Below are 16384 nucleotides of genomic sequence, written 5' to 3' on the forward strand. Positions count from 1 at the left end.
GAGGAGTTTGGTACAAATGTTTTGGCACAGTATCTTGTAGGATGGGACCTGTGGATACTGTAGAAGAAGGATGTCATGCTGTTTTTGTATTTCCCTGCGGTCTGAAAAGACTGGACTTGCTCCCTTCATCCAATGCTATCGAGGTGATTCCAAGGGCTAGTTAGCTGGCCTCCTGTTCTGAGCTACTGAGACACAACAAGCACAAAGAAACCTCTGTGCAACTGCCAAGCTAACCTGCTGCACTGGGCCTGCAACTAGACTTGCCTAAGCCCTGCTGGCCTCTGCTGGATTGAGTTCCCGATCCCCAAGAGGTGCCTCCAAGGTCATGAACCCGTGGGGTGGGATCAGTTGAACCGTCCCTAGAAGAAAAGGAGAAATCCGGAACTTTGGGATCTTTGCGACCGCAAATGGTCTGTTCGAGCCAAGATCTTGCCACTTGCCAAATAGAAGCTCCAGTGAACCCGATTCTACAGCGACCACCACTGACAACGGGCAATGAGAGATCTGCACTTCGCACTACAGCAGGACAGCCCGCAGTGACCGCCAACGCGAAGCTCGAGCAACAACAATCCACAGCGCTTGACAGGATCTTTGTACTACAGCAATAAACCTCCATGATGCTCTCCCTGCAGCCTCCTCCACCTCCTAGACTCTTTGTGGCAGACTTTGAGAAGGTAACATTTTTAGCTGTACTAACCTGATCCCTGTATCCGGCCTGCGCTCCATTATGGCCGGCCTGAATTTGTGACTGTCACCCAGTCTTGCACGACCAGATAACCCTGAGTGGTGCTTTGTGCTTTAAGGCGCTATACTGACCTTATATCCTTGAAATTGCATATCTTCGATTCTACTTATTGGATTTTTATTTGTTTGGCGTAGAATAATGTATTAAATTTTACTCTATCTTTCAAATTGGTGTGGGGTTTTTGTTTTGAAGTGCTTTCCCTTCATTACTGTTCGAGTGCTTCATAAATGCTTTACATATTGCCTCTAAGTTAAGGCTGACTGCTTTTGTGGCAAGCTACCAGTGGGTTAAGCACAAGTTAATTTAGAGGCTTTTGGGATTCACCGTGAAAAGGATTGTTTCTGTTGCTTGAGAAGGGCTCACATCCCCCTCAACCAACAATCCAATTTCTCACATCTATCATCCACCACAACTAATAATTAATGTTCTCACTGTAAAGTTTTTTCTCATCTAGTCAAGTCAGGAGACATGAATATCATTGCTCACCTCTGGCCTCAAGTTGATTGTATATTGGGAACAGGTACAGAATGCCTGAAACAAGAGGGACCAACATTAGGAAAATGACTCAACAACATTTTGTGAATGAAGTGCCAAGCTGTGGTGGTGAATAGCGGCAAAAGAATCACTCAGCACTTGGAAAATAGTATTCCTATTACTCTGAACAATAAACAGCAAGTGACATGAACTATATGTGTGCGCTAGAATATTCTATAGTTACCTGCAAGGCATTTATCAGATGTGCCTTAACTTTATATTATTCAAAATGTGCAGAGGAAGTTTTAGAATCTCTAGGGAAATTAACAGGTCTGTTTGAATATTGGGTAATACAAAATTGTGCATAGGTGGTAGTGATTCTCATGCCATGTTAAGTGGCAAATAAAAGCAGACAATGTTACAACTCCAATCTATAAAACAACTTACAAGAAGGGGCACAGAAGTTAAGATTAACTACTCACTATAGACAAATGTGAGCAACAAACTGCTTGTGTTTCCAATCAAATTGGGCCTTGATTGCAACAGCACTTAAGGGAGAGAGTGGCAGCCACCGCTTTCTGTAGGACAATGGATGCACAATGGGTTGAAATAAAGCTCTGAAGGCAAGATAAAGGATCACTGCCTTAGCCAAGATAGACACTCCAAGAGATAAATGTGACAACCCCTGGGGTGCTGAAAGACGGGCAAAAAATTAATGTGCTATCTTAAGACAAGGGAAGCGAATATAGCCACTGAACTAAAATTGTATGGAATTGTGACTAATATACATTGGATGAACAAGATAGAAAACAAGGAAAAGATCGTTAAATACCAGTCAGCTGTGATGTCACGTACTGTCTGTATGGGAAGAAGGCCTTTGTGGAGTACATTTGTTTAGGAATAAGTATTTTTGTCTGTTTACCATAGTAGTTTACAGTGTCCAGGGGTGTGGAATTTAATCAAATATCTACTTGTCCATGGGACAGGTTTCTTCATAAATCTACTTATCCTGTAAAACAAATCCACTTGTCCCTTGGTGCCACGTAGTGCAGCGAGAAATGTCAGCAATCTTATTATATAAAAGCTCTGATATTAGCTTTTCTGATTATGCCAAGGCTCATACTATAGGAGGGGTGGAATTATAGCAATTTCTTTTTTTGACACATTTCTGCAGATCTACATACTGTGGAGGAGATAGCGTTAAGCAATAATTCCAGGGTTGGAATGCCATTTTGAGTGTGTGCAAAAATAATAAATGCATGTTTTAGGGGTTTTCCACAACTCTTTTCTAATCTTTTCCTATACTGAGAAAGGTTGAAAAATTACTCCAGACAATGGTAGAAGCAAAACGTCTTCCAGGGTTGGGAAAAAAAGTGGTTGCAGGGAAAGTGAACTTGTAAACGCTCAACAGATTCTTGCATGAGCAAATCTATACCTGTAGATTTGCTTGTACTAAAAAGCAGTTCACAAATATTTTCTAGGAGAACTATTTCCTGGCCTACTTCTGTAAATTCTACTGAATTCATAAAAGCTGTACATCTACACTAAAACGACATACCATGGGTGTAATTTTGTGACTTTCGTTAAGAATTGGGCCTCTAGTTTGTCTAAAGTTAACAAAGACCTTTTGTTTTTATTAAAATTCTCTCTCTTTATCCATCTATAGACTGTATTCGCTCTTTCACAATGAGCATATAGGCACACAAAGTAATTTCGTTCAGTGCCAGGGACTACTGAGGCAATGTGTGCTTTTTAAGACCAAAAATACTACTGCTTTATGCTAATGTTTGTTATAATAGGGAAGTCCTGGCAGCTCCCAAAAAGTGTTACAAAAGCCATATCAAAACAAGACATTCATTGACAAAACCAAAAGGTTGCCCACCAATAGCAGACCTTTTGGCTTTGCCAATGCTTATTTAATTTCATGTTCCCATAATCTTTTTGAAACTGGTTGCACTGATTTTCCCTTATGAATATTTTTGGGAAATACTAGTATGCATCAACCCATTTTAAAAAATGGTACTTCAAAAGGAACATAACCTACAATTTCACAGTAGTATGGCAAAAAAAAATTTTGTGAACATTTTATTTTGAAATCAAAGGCTCATCGATCTCGTCTTCCAGCTTCTGTAGATATTTGCATCTAATTAGAGAGCATCCTAGGAGCACTGTATGTAGCCTCATATTGTTAAACTGTGCAATCCAAGCTTACAGCATTTCCTTAGAGTGCTCACTCCAATAAGAAAGGCTTTGTATTAATGACCTATAAATACAAATTCGAACAACACTGACATTTGGACGCAAATATTACCTTAACTGCAGACAATGCCCTTCCCTGATCCATAATGTGGTACTGTAAACTGGCAGATAAAGGGTTTGTGCTGCAGGGAGTTGGGTCACATCCCTGAGTGTATAAAAAAGAATCACAATTATGCAACAACTAAGTCGTTGTAACAATGAGCAACAAGATACAGTTTCATTAAACAGGGGCACCTCTGTTGCGAGCAGTTTTAAGATTAAATTAGGTCATACGGTAATGTGAATGCTCAAGATTTTATCTTATACCTAAGCATTATGGTCACGATGTATACAGAGGTTACCTCTCTTAAATTAGATATTTATCTGTGCAATGACATGCCATTGATGGTCATCTGAGGTGTGCTTGTCCATGTTGTGCTATACTAAAGTGACATTAGCCAGGTGGTTCTTCATGCTCGTCTTTTGATGTGCTATAGTTTCACTTTTTATGTAGCTCACCCAATGTAGATTAATTCAGAAGAACACAGGACTAAATACATAACATCCAATAAATCGCAGTGGGTATGGTGGTCTTGCTTTCAAAAGTCTTTGCAGTTGCAGAAAATAGTAAATATTGTAGTTATTGCATTTGAAATGACAAATAATTGAAGGAAGCCCCAGCTAGGTGGTTATGGTTGCCATTTTTGCTGGAGTTTCTGTGAGCACAATAGGATCTTTAATGTTGTGCACTCATTTACACACAAGAACTTTTTTACTGAGTGTATCAGCCAAATTTAAAAAGACTGTGCAGTGTTTATTTTTCTTTTTTATTGCTTTGGTAACATATATGGCATTACAGAAGTTACATCAAGACTTTTTACGTGAAAACCTCCCAATGTGGAGCTACAAGTAAATTCAAAATTCAACAACAATCAAAAACTTGGTAGTACTCCCTTGAAGTACTGCCACCAACGCTCCCCAAATTATCCTACTTTCGGCCATCCCCTCGTTCAACTTCGGCGTAATAGTCTAATCCTCCAAACCATTTGTGAAAAGAGGAAAGTTTATCTGATCTCCAGTAATGAGAAATATCACATCTATTAATGTAACTATTGCAATCAATGTGCTGGAGTATCTCGACCCATCTATTTACTTGATAATCACAAGAATAATTGATTTTGTCTCCAGTTTCACAGGCAGTCCCATTACTTCTCTCAATAGCACTGCATTAATGTCAAGAATTTGCTGTGGATGGTGGTGTGCCAGTGTTTAATAACAGTTATAATAATTAATTCCTGAATTGAAGGTTGTCACACTTTGTTGAACCTGGCCCTTTTTGCAGGGTTATCCCCAAACTTTTTGCCTTCCTCTGCCTATTTTTCTAACCTCCTTCTTGTTGGCTTTAGGACTCTGGGGCACTTTACCACTGCTGCCCAGTGCTGAAGTGCATGTGCTCTCTCCTCTAAAACATGGTATGATTGGCCTGTAAATTAAATGCTACTAGCCTGCCTGCAGCAGGGTGTGTGCCACCAACAGAAGTAGCACTTCAAACCTATCTCATGCCTGCCACTGCGGGGCCTGCGTGGGCAGTTTACTGCCACTTTGACTTGGCATTTAAAACTACTTGCCAAGGCCTTTAATCCCCTTTTATTACACACAGGTCACCCCTATGGTAGGTCCTCGGTAGCCCTACAGGCAGGGTGCTGTGTAAGTAAAAGGTAGGACATGTGCCTTTATTGTGTGGCATGTCCTGGTAGTGACAAACAGCCTATTTTGTTTTTCACTGCTGTGAGGCCTACTCATCTCATAGGCTAGCATGGGAATTCCCTTTCATATTTTTAAGTGGTAATTCCTGATCTGAAAGTAGTAGTGGCACAGGTGCCGAGTACATCCGGAAAAGGATGATGTTTTACCAGCCATCTAGAGCACTTAGGTCTTCCACTCTGGCCTTGGCTGCTGTACCAGCGATTCGGCGTACCCGGTGCGGCGGACGCTTTTTCAAGCGCCTGGCTCCTCAGTTATGGAACGCCTTGCCTCTGTCTCTCAGGACCAATGGGAATCTTTTAGCTTTAAGGAAGGATCTCAAAACTCTACTCTTTGTTCAGTAGGTACTCTTTTGCTCCCAGTCTCTTGTACTGCCGAGGGTTTTAAGCGTCGGGACACTCCACGGAGTAGCTGAGCGCTATATAAATCTCTCCTTAACATAACATAATATAACATAGTGTTGCCATGTTTGGTATGTTTAGAATGGTAGTGCTAAATCCTGCTTACTAGTGTAGTTGGAGTTTACATGGCTATTTTAGAAATGCCACTTTTAAAACAGGGATGTGGAATTCCTATAGCCCGACGCCCTGGACAAATTGTTTGGGGTCAAGGGCAACACGTTTTCAGGGGTATTTTGTCCTTGGGACAAGTAGGCCCAACCTCCTACAGCACAAACGCTTTGGCTGTCAGGTTACAGTTCCACATTATGGATCAGGGAAAGGTATTGCCTGCAGTTGAGGTAATATTTGTGTCCATGTGTTAATGCTGTTCAAACTTGTATTCATGGCTCAATAATACAAAGCTTTCATTATTAGGGTGAGCACTCCAAGTAAATGTTGTAAGCTCAGACTGCACTACTGACAGTGGTTCTAGTGTAAAAATGTGTATAACCGTTTTCAATATTTAGCAATATGAATGCTCTCTGATTAGGTGCAAATATTTACAGAAGCTTAATGATTCTTTGCTTTAAAAATCAAAGGTTCACAAAACAAATGCAACAACATTTCGCTAAACTGTCAAACCGTAGGTTCCATTTCTTTGCAGCATCATTTAGTAAAGTGTGTTGATGTATGCTAGTATTACCACAAAATATTCATAATGGAAAATCAGTTTCACCAGTTTTAATACAATTATGGGAAACAAAAATAAACAAGCATTGGTAAAGCCATTAGGTCTGTTCTTTCCCAAGGAGCATATCGCCACAGTAGATTTGTTCAGTGCCAGGAACTACTGTGGTAATCTGTGGTTTTTGAGACCAAAATAATTTTTGCTTTTACCAATGTTTGTTATAATGGTGCGGGCCCGGCAGCTCCCATACCAATAAGGTTTGACAAAATCCATGCCAAAACAAGTCACGCATTAACAAAACCAAAAAGCTGACCAACAATTTCAGACCTAATGGCTTTACCAATGCTCGATTATTTTTGTTTCCCATAATTTTATTAAAACTGATTAAACTACTTTTCCATTATGAATATTTTGTGGTAATACTAGCATACATCAACACACTTTACTAAATGATGCTGCAAAGAAATGGAACCTACGGTTTGACAGTTTAGCGAAATGTTGTTGCATTTGTTTTGTGAACATTTTATTTTTAAAGCAAAGAATCATTAAGCTTATGCAAATATTTGCACCTAATCAGAGAGCATTATGGGTGCATTATACATAGCCTCATATTGCTAAATATTGAAAACGGTTATACACATTTTTACACTAGAACCACTGTCAGTAGTGCAGTCTGAGCTTACAACATTTACTTGGAGTGCTCACCCTAATAATGAAAGCTTTGTATTAAAGAGCCATGAATACAAGTTTGAACAGCATTAACACATGGACACAAATATTACCTCAACTGCAGGCAATACCTTTCCCTGATCCATAATGTGGTACTGTAACCTGACAGCCAAAGCGTTTGTGCTGTAGTAGGTTGGGCCTACTTGTCCCAAGGACAAAATACCCCTGAAAACTTGTTGCCCTTGACCCCAAACAATATGTCCAGGGCGTTGGGCTATAGGAATTCCACATCCCTGCTTTAAAATAAAGTATTGATTACGTAAGAGATGTATTTGTGAAAAACTGTTGCCATAACAACTATTGTGGTCAATTTATAATGCCCAGGTTTTTCCAGTCCCCATATTGTTTTTATGTGCGGTGATTTGTTGGCTGCAAATGAGGTGCGACTGATGGCATGAACGTGTAGACTAGTGAATGTAGTATGCCTCTAGCATTTTTAAAGTAACCCTTTTGCAAAAGTGAGGGAGAGGGTGCTTTCACGGCGGGGATATATCTTAGGAATGTATCATGCATAAAATTGTATATCTATATGATAATTTTCTAAATGAGAATATGAAATGCTTTTGTAAGAATAAATAAAAGCAGTCGGAATAAATTGCAGGCTTGCACATTACATTTTCAGCTCAAAAGATTTATTTTGTACTATATTTATTTTGAGACTTCGGCCTTGCATAAAAATGGTTGGGTAGGCAGTTACTGTTTGGTTAGAGAATGTGCAACCATGTGTGACAACTTCAGCCAATGGCCTGCTTTGTGTGAATTTACATTGCAGTTTTCGTTGCAGGGCAGGCATTTAGCTACACAGTTTTTACACAACTGAGTAGCATACTATTTGTGTGGATATGAATTTAAATAGACTCATATAGTGGTAGTAGTGCTAGACAAAAGTTACACTACGTTATGTCGCACGCAAATAATGTTTCCTTATAGTTTTAGATTGTTAAATTGCATGCCGGTTCAAAAAACGCCTCCTCCCGCTATGTTACCAAAACACTGTAGGAATATTTGACCTGAATTTAACATTAAAAGATGGAGGTCTCTCCTTCTTTCCATTGTATGCCCTTCTCTTTACCCTCCTTAGAAGGTCTCCTCTCTCTGAGGACAGCCTACTCTAAGTCACATACCTGTCTGCCTTTTTACTCATTATTATATTGCTGCAAATTGCCTACACCGTATTTCATAGATCACAACCTCTGCTTCTTCGAAGCCAAATCCCTGCAACCCAAAAATAAATGCTCTCCTCTAGCCTATTTGTCCCATCAACAGATTGCATGAACTTACACACTCAACTCCTATTCATTTAATATACCACAATTGAGAGCACAAAACTAATCCAAATAACGACCAATTGTAAGTAAATGCCACTTTTTGCATGCTCCCCCCAAAAGATTTGGACTGATGCTGCTGGTTTTTCCACTCTGAGAGTGCACTGAGGTCTGCCAACCAGACCTCAGTGGGGTATTCTAACGCACTGCAAAGTGTATGTTGAATTGGCTACCCTCATTTTGCATAAGCTGACTTACTTATAAGTTCCTGTTCCTAGTACATGGTACCAACGATACCCAGGGCATGTAAGGCAGCGTTTACCCGGGGCTACAGCACGGATTGTGCCATCCTGCGTGTGACAAGTTACTAAATGGCTCCCAGCCTCACACTGCAGCCTGGAAGAGAAATTTTAAAACTGCTGGTTTGACTTTGCCATTTAAACAAACGGAAAAGACCCCACCTCCCTTAACAATATATATAGGTTTCCCTTAAGGAAGACAAATAGAGCACTAATGCAGAAAGTATTATTAAGTAGGACAAATACTCTTAATATGTCCAAACAGCAAAACGTACAAATTGTAATTGTTGTTGTGGAAAAGTTAGTAGCCCCACTGGCTAACACAGTCAGGCTAACTTCTAAATAAGTCAAAATGTAATTCCCTTTGAGCGAATTAACATAGAACGACTAGTTCTTACACACAAAACATATAAAAATACACCATATCAGAACAGATGAACAACAAGGAAGCAATGCAAACAATATTAAAAGCCAGTGAAAACACTATAGTAAAAGTAAATCTAGACAGTTTATTCATATACACTATATTTTGTTAAAAAATGGGAAACATACAGGACAAGACTTCTATAAAATAAATCAGTCAAACATTCCAATAAAAAAGGAGGTACAGGTTGAGGACTAAATTCAAACAATGATACAGAATTTTCCTCAATTTCTTGACCCAGTATTACTCCTTGTGCATCGACGCGTTTCGGTGGTGAATGAGAAATTAGACCACCTTCAACAGGACAGTTGTAATGACAGTTTCCCAATAGTTCTCAATCATTAAAAATCGTTAGGATTATAGTAAGGGGTACTCAGCCTCCTTTCCACTCAAAAAAGATATTCGTCCAGCGAGATATCTTCTCAAATTAATAGTTATAGTATAGTCATAAATGTGCAGTGCTATGGATCTTAACACGCGGTATCAATCGATCATATATGGTTTAGAAAATTACGTTGTAGTTAAGCAATCCCCGGGGATGGGGAGTCCCTGTATATTATATGATTCTAAACTCCCGTGTCGGGCAATGTGGATTTAATGTGTAGTACTCAGATTCTCCCCGGTAAAAGGAACCCGCAACAATTCAAGCGTGCATTCCCTGTTGGCGCCAAGATGAAAAGTGTCCCGCGTGTCAGCAACTTTCACTCCGCAACAGCAAGCCCATTATTAACTTCTAAATAAGACTTCAAAAATGGGTACATCAAAGTACCAAATTATTCATGGCATTGTTATTTTATGTTAAAATCACTTAAGCGCATGTACACCACACGGTTTCATGGCGCTAAAACCCGACTTGATGCTTAAATCGAATTTAATGTCACTTTTAAGGAAAATAAATTTTACCCGGGACCAGCTGTGTGCAGAGATCGGTGGCCCAGCCGCAGCTGGCCTTCTACTGGCTCAAAGAGGACTTTGAGGGACACTGATCCCTGTGGTCAAAGTCACCCACCTTATCCATGGGCCGAGGAATAACCACAAGGAAACCCCCTCAACCGCAAAGCACCCAGAGCCTCTTTCAGCATCCTATATCTCCAGCTTCAGGACCACTCTATTGAAGTCTACAGCAGTCTTGATGTAAAAAGTGGAACTGGACTTCAGACTGCTTAGGTGAGCAGGTAACTGTCCAAATACTGCTTATTGCCCCCCCCCCGATCCTCTCTCTGTCGGAAATGGTTGATCTACTCGGTCCGGAGTAGCCAAATACAATTCTTTCAAACTTTTCAATAAAGTTTCTAAACTTTACTGTTACCAATGTATGTTTGTACTTTGGACTAAAAAGCAGAGTTTTCATTTCACTTAAAAATCTATATCTCCGGAACCCTCTGGTGGATTTTACTCACCTTGGTGTCTAAAAATTCATAATATAATCAATGTTTATAAATTGGTGTCCGATTTCTTTTGTATTGTGTGACTTTATTTCTTTGGCTGATACTTCTAAATGCTTTACACTAGTTCCTTTATTGAAGCCTTGCTGAGGGATGCCACAGCTACCCAGGGTTGAGCTTAAGGTTTTTACAAGCGAGCCTGACTGGGCCCAAGACAGTTTTGCAAGTGTATTACACAGTAAGGTTGCACTACCATACAATACACCACAATCCTCACAACAATAAAAAAAAATGAACACTGGGGTAACCACTAACTCTGGGTTCTAAGGTAGCATGCTACCCACCGTTATGTGCTTCAATGCCTTGTCAGGGATATTAAGTGCTATATAAATACAGTAACAATAGCATTTTGCACTACAGACTTTGTGCTACTCCATTTCCCAGTGCAATAAGGCACATGTTTCCAGGGGCTGTGCTTAAATGTGTTGATTTTGCCCAAGTTCTGCTTTGTGAAAGCAGGATCATGAACTATCCAGACTTCAAATTTGAGAGCAAATCATTATCTCGGCTTCTCTTTACAGCTCCTAGCTGCAGGCCCACCTGTGCTACCAGCAGGAATTCCTGTTGATACGTTCAGACACTCTCAGTTTAATAGGCATATCAGCCATGCTGGGAAGCTCAGGTAATGTCCCATTACATGTAAAGCTTCCCTTTGGAAATGCAACAGTATTGCCAGATTCAAATTACAGTAGTCCTGTTGAGGGTGTTGGTAACAGCCTGTAAATGTCCAGCAGTCCTCCTTAGCCATACCTAAACTGTCCCATTATAACATGGCATTTCTAATAGGAAGAGCTGGAACTGTCTCACCGAAGGTGTCCGGAAGAATTGTGAAGGGCAGGAACAGTCCTATAAAAGGCATAGCAGGCGTGATGAGAAATACCTAACTATTCAGACTTAAAATATGTAGCCCTGCTAAGAATTGCAATATGTTACATTAAACCTCCAGCAGCACTATAGAGAAGTGTTACCCGTGTCCTTAAAAAACAAGTTCATCCTACCAAATATTTCCATTGCGCAACAGGCAAGTCTACTGTGTGTGTCAACTAGTGTGAAGAAATGGTCCCACACACCCAAAGTATTTCATTCATGTACTTGTTCAAACCAACCTGTAAATTTTCCCCACAGAAAAAATCACGATGACTAGGATCTAAATTTAGAGAAATGTACATGGCTTATAATAAAAAGCAGATGAATATTCGGTGATCCTTAAGTGCTTTAAAGAGCTGTTTGCAAACACAATGAGAAGAGGCTGGGAACAGGTGGAGCTTGGACATGGCTTTGGTTGACTGGGAGTCCAATTTTTGTTTCTACTGGAGTATTTGGATTCCAAAGGCCGTTTCTGAGTCTGGTGTCAGCATTCTGTGAGTTGATGGAATCTGTGGTAAGAAAGTAGATTACGAGGCTGTATACGCTATGGCTGCATATAATGGTCCATCAACAATTTTGCAATGGCTCAGCTATACTGCAGCTGGGCATCACAATGTGTTTTATTCATGAGCCAATAGACCGCAATGTGCAGTTGGCTAAAAAGTCAGAACTGTTGATTGGTTTCACATGTGGTTTTGGGCAGGCCAGTTCAGTACAATAAACTTTAATCGGTCATAACAAATATGAACCATAAAAGTATAATAATACATACACTGTAAATCACAAGTTCATAATAAAAACATGCTACAACAACTTGCTTTTACATTGGCATGCCTAATCATATGATATTATACCAGCAAATACCAAATAAGATCCACAGTACATTTAAAACAGGCAAATCAGAATATAAGCAGTTTAAACCCCCCTCCCATTAGCATATTTAAAATTTCTTAAAGACAAAGATCACTAAGTGCACAACCTAGAATGGCATCCATCCAACTTAGGAGCTCACCTAAGAAATCTTCTAGCCTTAATCACCAGCCGTATACACAGTCAACACAATTTAATCCGAGGCTAAGGATTGCAAAATGTGCAGAGCTTCTGTGCAATGAAGCAGGGAATGTTTTATCAAGAGGGGCTTGATGGTGCGGGATCTTCAATTAGAAAAAAAGTAAAAAACACGTTATGTGTAGAGTACTCTGTGCTGATTTCTGATTGTATGGACAGCGTAAAAGATTATGTGTTCAGTCATTGCACTGATGAAAAGTGGCTAACCTATGAAATAGTATCAGCCAGAACCTACATAGAGTAAAGATCTGATAGTGCTGTGCGTCTAATAACAAAAATGGCTGGATATCTCAGAGTGGATTTAGCTGCATATATAAATAACAGTGGAGGACTCAATTGCCTTTACCCACCTCTTATCTTCCCAATAGGTGTACCACGTAACCCTGATCGACTTTTTACCCACAGAGATTAGGGAAGTAGATGGATATTCAAACAAATCCTGCCTGCCCAAGGCCATGTCTGTGTCCCTAATTCCCCTCAACCAGGGAATCTCTAATCCTTGGGTCAATGACAAGAAATCCTCAATTATCATTCTATTCGATGATATAGCCTCATTGGTCCAGGCCCTATGCCATAACATTATTGGGCTTGTCCTTAGAGTGCCCTCAAGACATGATAACCCCAACTCTGCATGATAAATAAAGGTGGAAGTACTCAGTGGGAGAGATAATAAACAGCAAACTAATTTGTTTTCAGTTGCCTGTAGAGATGGGGCCGTCTGTACACTCCATATCCCTGCCCCATAAAATGCCATGTTGGTACATTTTGCCCAGTAGATGATCAACATATGTGCAATCAGTCTGTTTCCAATGTTTGGCTGCAAAGGAGAACAAGCAGTGGAAATGCAATAGGTCTCGCATTTGTTGGAGTCATTGTCATTGTAGGTGCCAATGCTTTTTTCCTAGCCAAGTTACAGGGGGCAGTACTATATGTGGCCAAAAGAGGTCCCAAGGGACCTCTTGTCACCCTGTAACATGGCTAAGCAAAGGATATGGGGTAGTGGCGAGAGCTGCCGACTGGTTGGCTGGTATCTCGGTTTGAGACTGCTTTTTAGGCTCAACATGCTGTGATATGGGACGATTGTTTAATTTCCCAGAGCCCATGGCTAGGTGCGCTATATAAATAAAAGTGTTGGTAAAGTAACAAAAAACAGGAGCAAAACAGCAGTGGCCTCGGAGCAGTGGTTGAATCTGCCAGCAGTGTTGTGGGAGTGGTTAGGTGGATGCACAGGAAGACTAAGAGATATGAAACAACCAAAGCAGTGTTGTGGGGGGGACAGGGGAGATAAAGGGATAGCAAGCAACTGAACCAACAGAAGTTTCACTGCACCAGTAAACAGAACAGTTAAGGAGCAAAGAGGCAGGCCAACTAAAAAAAAAAAATTCTCTCCAAGTATAAATAACCTGAACAGTAAGTACACATGTAAAAAGGGCCAGTCCTTGTGGGAGGATACAAAATTCCAAAAGAAAGGACCACCAAGTACATTCACCAATGAAAAGCCAGCATTTTTAAAGAACAGGAATCAATTAAAAAGATCAGTGTTTTCTCAAGCCCATATCCTAGATACAGCATGTCTCGAAAAAACAGCAAAAGCACTGCCTAGGCAAGACCTAAAAAGGCATTAATACTCCTCGTTAGCGGATTGTTTCTAACTTCCAGCTGAGGAATCCACAAGCCTCTACAGTTAAAGGTTACCCCTAGATAGCTGAAGTTGTTCGTGTGTTGTAGTGGGTTAGCATGTAGCTTGAACAACAACTCTATCTCCAGATGATTGATATAAAGAGGGAAGAGGAAAAGCGCAAGGACACACACTTGCCTTACTCCAAACGTCTCAAAACATTCACCCCCTAACACAAACCTAACTAAAACTTTGGAATCACTATGGATTTCCCTTATGGCGTTAATAATTGGTCTGCCAGCGCCCAGATCTTCCATTATATCCCACAATTTGGTGTGGGATACACAATCAAAGGCGTTGGACAAACACATAAAAACACTAGAACAGGGATACTTGCTTTGCAACTGTGTACTTCTCCAACAAGATATAGAGGTTGAGACATTGGTCCTCGGTCCCCATTCCTCTCCTGAACCCACACTGAATGTCCAAAAATGTGCCTGTCTCCTTAGCCCAATCCTGAAAGCTGGAGACTAAGATATTGCATAAGACCTTTATCGTAGAGTCCAAGAGAAAGATTGGGTGGTAACAGATAGGATCCTCTATATTCCCTTTCTTAAAGATGGAGGCAATCAACAAGTAGGACCAAGATGCAATTTTATCACAGAGGCTTACAGCCCTAAAACGTTAGTTAACATTGGAGCCCATAAATCAAGATTACTCTTGAGTAGATCTAAGGGGACCCCATCGGGCCTGGGGCCTTCCCCTCTTAGGACTGTATCGTATAGCCTCCGTCACTTCTTCCAAGGAGGGGTAGCACTTGGGGAAGACGTGTACATTTGCTGCACAGGATGACTTCCTCTCACCTCCCTATCCATCCCTAATAAAATAGATACAAAGAACGAGGCCCAGTCATGACCAGGTATGGCTACTCGAATCATAGGTTCTTCAGGTTCTTTAAAATATGATTGGTTTCTAACACTCCAAAAGACTTTCTAAACATTCTTGATCCTGGCTTCCTGTAAATCTTCCCAAGCCTTGAATTTAAGTGTGCAATTGTCTTCTTATAGGCTTCCTACAGTGTGCAACTTCAGGGGCTGACCTAGGTTTTTTGTTTAGAGAGATCATTAGTTATTTTTGGGATCTGGAGCATGTTGCATCGAACCATCCTCTTCTCTAAACATGTAGTTGACCTACATAATGCTGCTTTCAATGCATCAGATAGAGTAATTAATGCACTCTTTATGTCAACCACCTCGGCCTCTGCATCTAAACAGGTATCGAATGAGGTATCTCATGGTAATCTCAAAACAATCCATTTTAAGTGTATGCAACAGGCATACTATTCCCCTCTACAACTCCTCAAATTTGGGCAGCGGTCAGAATCGGCATGTGTGTGGTGTGGGGCAGCGGAAGCAGGCTTTCAACATTTAGTGTGGAATTGTGGCCCATTAGCACATTACTGGACACAGGTAACACAGGCCGTATCCAAAATGGTGGAGATATGAATACAATGCTCTCCCACTGTATGCCTTCTGGGCCTTATTAAGGCCATTCCACACACCACACACAAACTAGTGACTGTATCCTTATTGTTGGCCAAGCGTAGGATGTCCATATGCTGGGGAGGGAAGAGGACACCAAGACATGTGGATTGGCTATAAGAGTTAGTGTATTGTAAAGTTAAGCTGGAGACATATGCAGAGAAATTGCCATCGTCATTGAGACCAAGAGACTTTTGGGCACCATGTGTAAGCTATCTGCTGTCCACAAATGGGAATGTGCAACTCGCTAGAATATCATGGAGTTTAATAAGAGGGGTGGGCCAGGTATGTAAGGGGAGGAATGCTAATATGTATATCATTACTGCAGATGCGGGGCTGCTACGTTGGGAGTCTTTCTGCTTTGTATTTTTAGTCTTTCTTTTTGTTTTATTTGTTTCCTATCCAGTCTCTATGATTGTTCCTTGAAACAGGGTACAGGCTAAAGCCTATGTTATGAACAAAACTTCAATAAAAAACATTTACAAAAAAAATAAAAGATATTGAATGAGGTGCGATTTCCTTTAACCAGCGGAAACAAAAACGTCTCAGCATTAACAAACTCCCATCTGATCCGAGTACCATTTTCAGGTCTCGCGCCTGCGATTGCAGGGGCGAAAGCCTCTGCTGCCGCAGAGCGAGTCTATTGTAATCGTTTCAGTCCCTTTTGCTTTCAAGGACTACCCAAAGGGGACAAGAGACTGTTACGCGCACGCAGCCTGCCGGAATCGGATCAGGTCGCGCGCATGAACACGCGCTCCGATTCCGGCAGGCTCTTCACAACATATGCAAAACACACATACAGCCCAACCCCCCCCGCCGCGCATACACACACATACAGA

At 40.8% G+C, this 16384-nt stretch overlaps 1 protein-coding gene across 3 annotated transcripts in view; it reads right to left on the bottom strand.

Moving 5' to 3' along the window:
• The window catches only part of DARS2 (aspartyl-tRNA synthetase 2, mitochondrial), a 256389-nt gene that overhangs the window by 219174 nt on the left and 20831 nt on the right, over nucleotides 1–16384 (bottom strand). Inside the window, exon 2 of one of the 3 annotated variants that reach the window (XM_086951536.1) lies at nucleotides 1232–1276. The exons of 1 other annotated variant lie outside the window; for it this stretch is intronic. The gene's annotated coding sequence lies outside the window, so the exon portion shown is untranslated. Of the gene's footprint in view, nucleotides 1–1213; nucleotides 1277–16384 lie in introns of all 3 variants that reach the window. One more of the 3 variants, XM_086951538.1, reaches the window with a different exon arrangement.

Source organism: Lissotriton vulgaris, unplaced genomic scaffold, assembly GCF_964263255.1.
Source record: "Lissotriton vulgaris unplaced genomic scaffold, aLisVul1.2 SCAFFOLD_763, whole genome shotgun sequence".
Lineage (NCBI taxonomy): Eukaryota > Metazoa > Chordata > Amphibia > Caudata > Salamandridae > Lissotriton > Lissotriton vulgaris.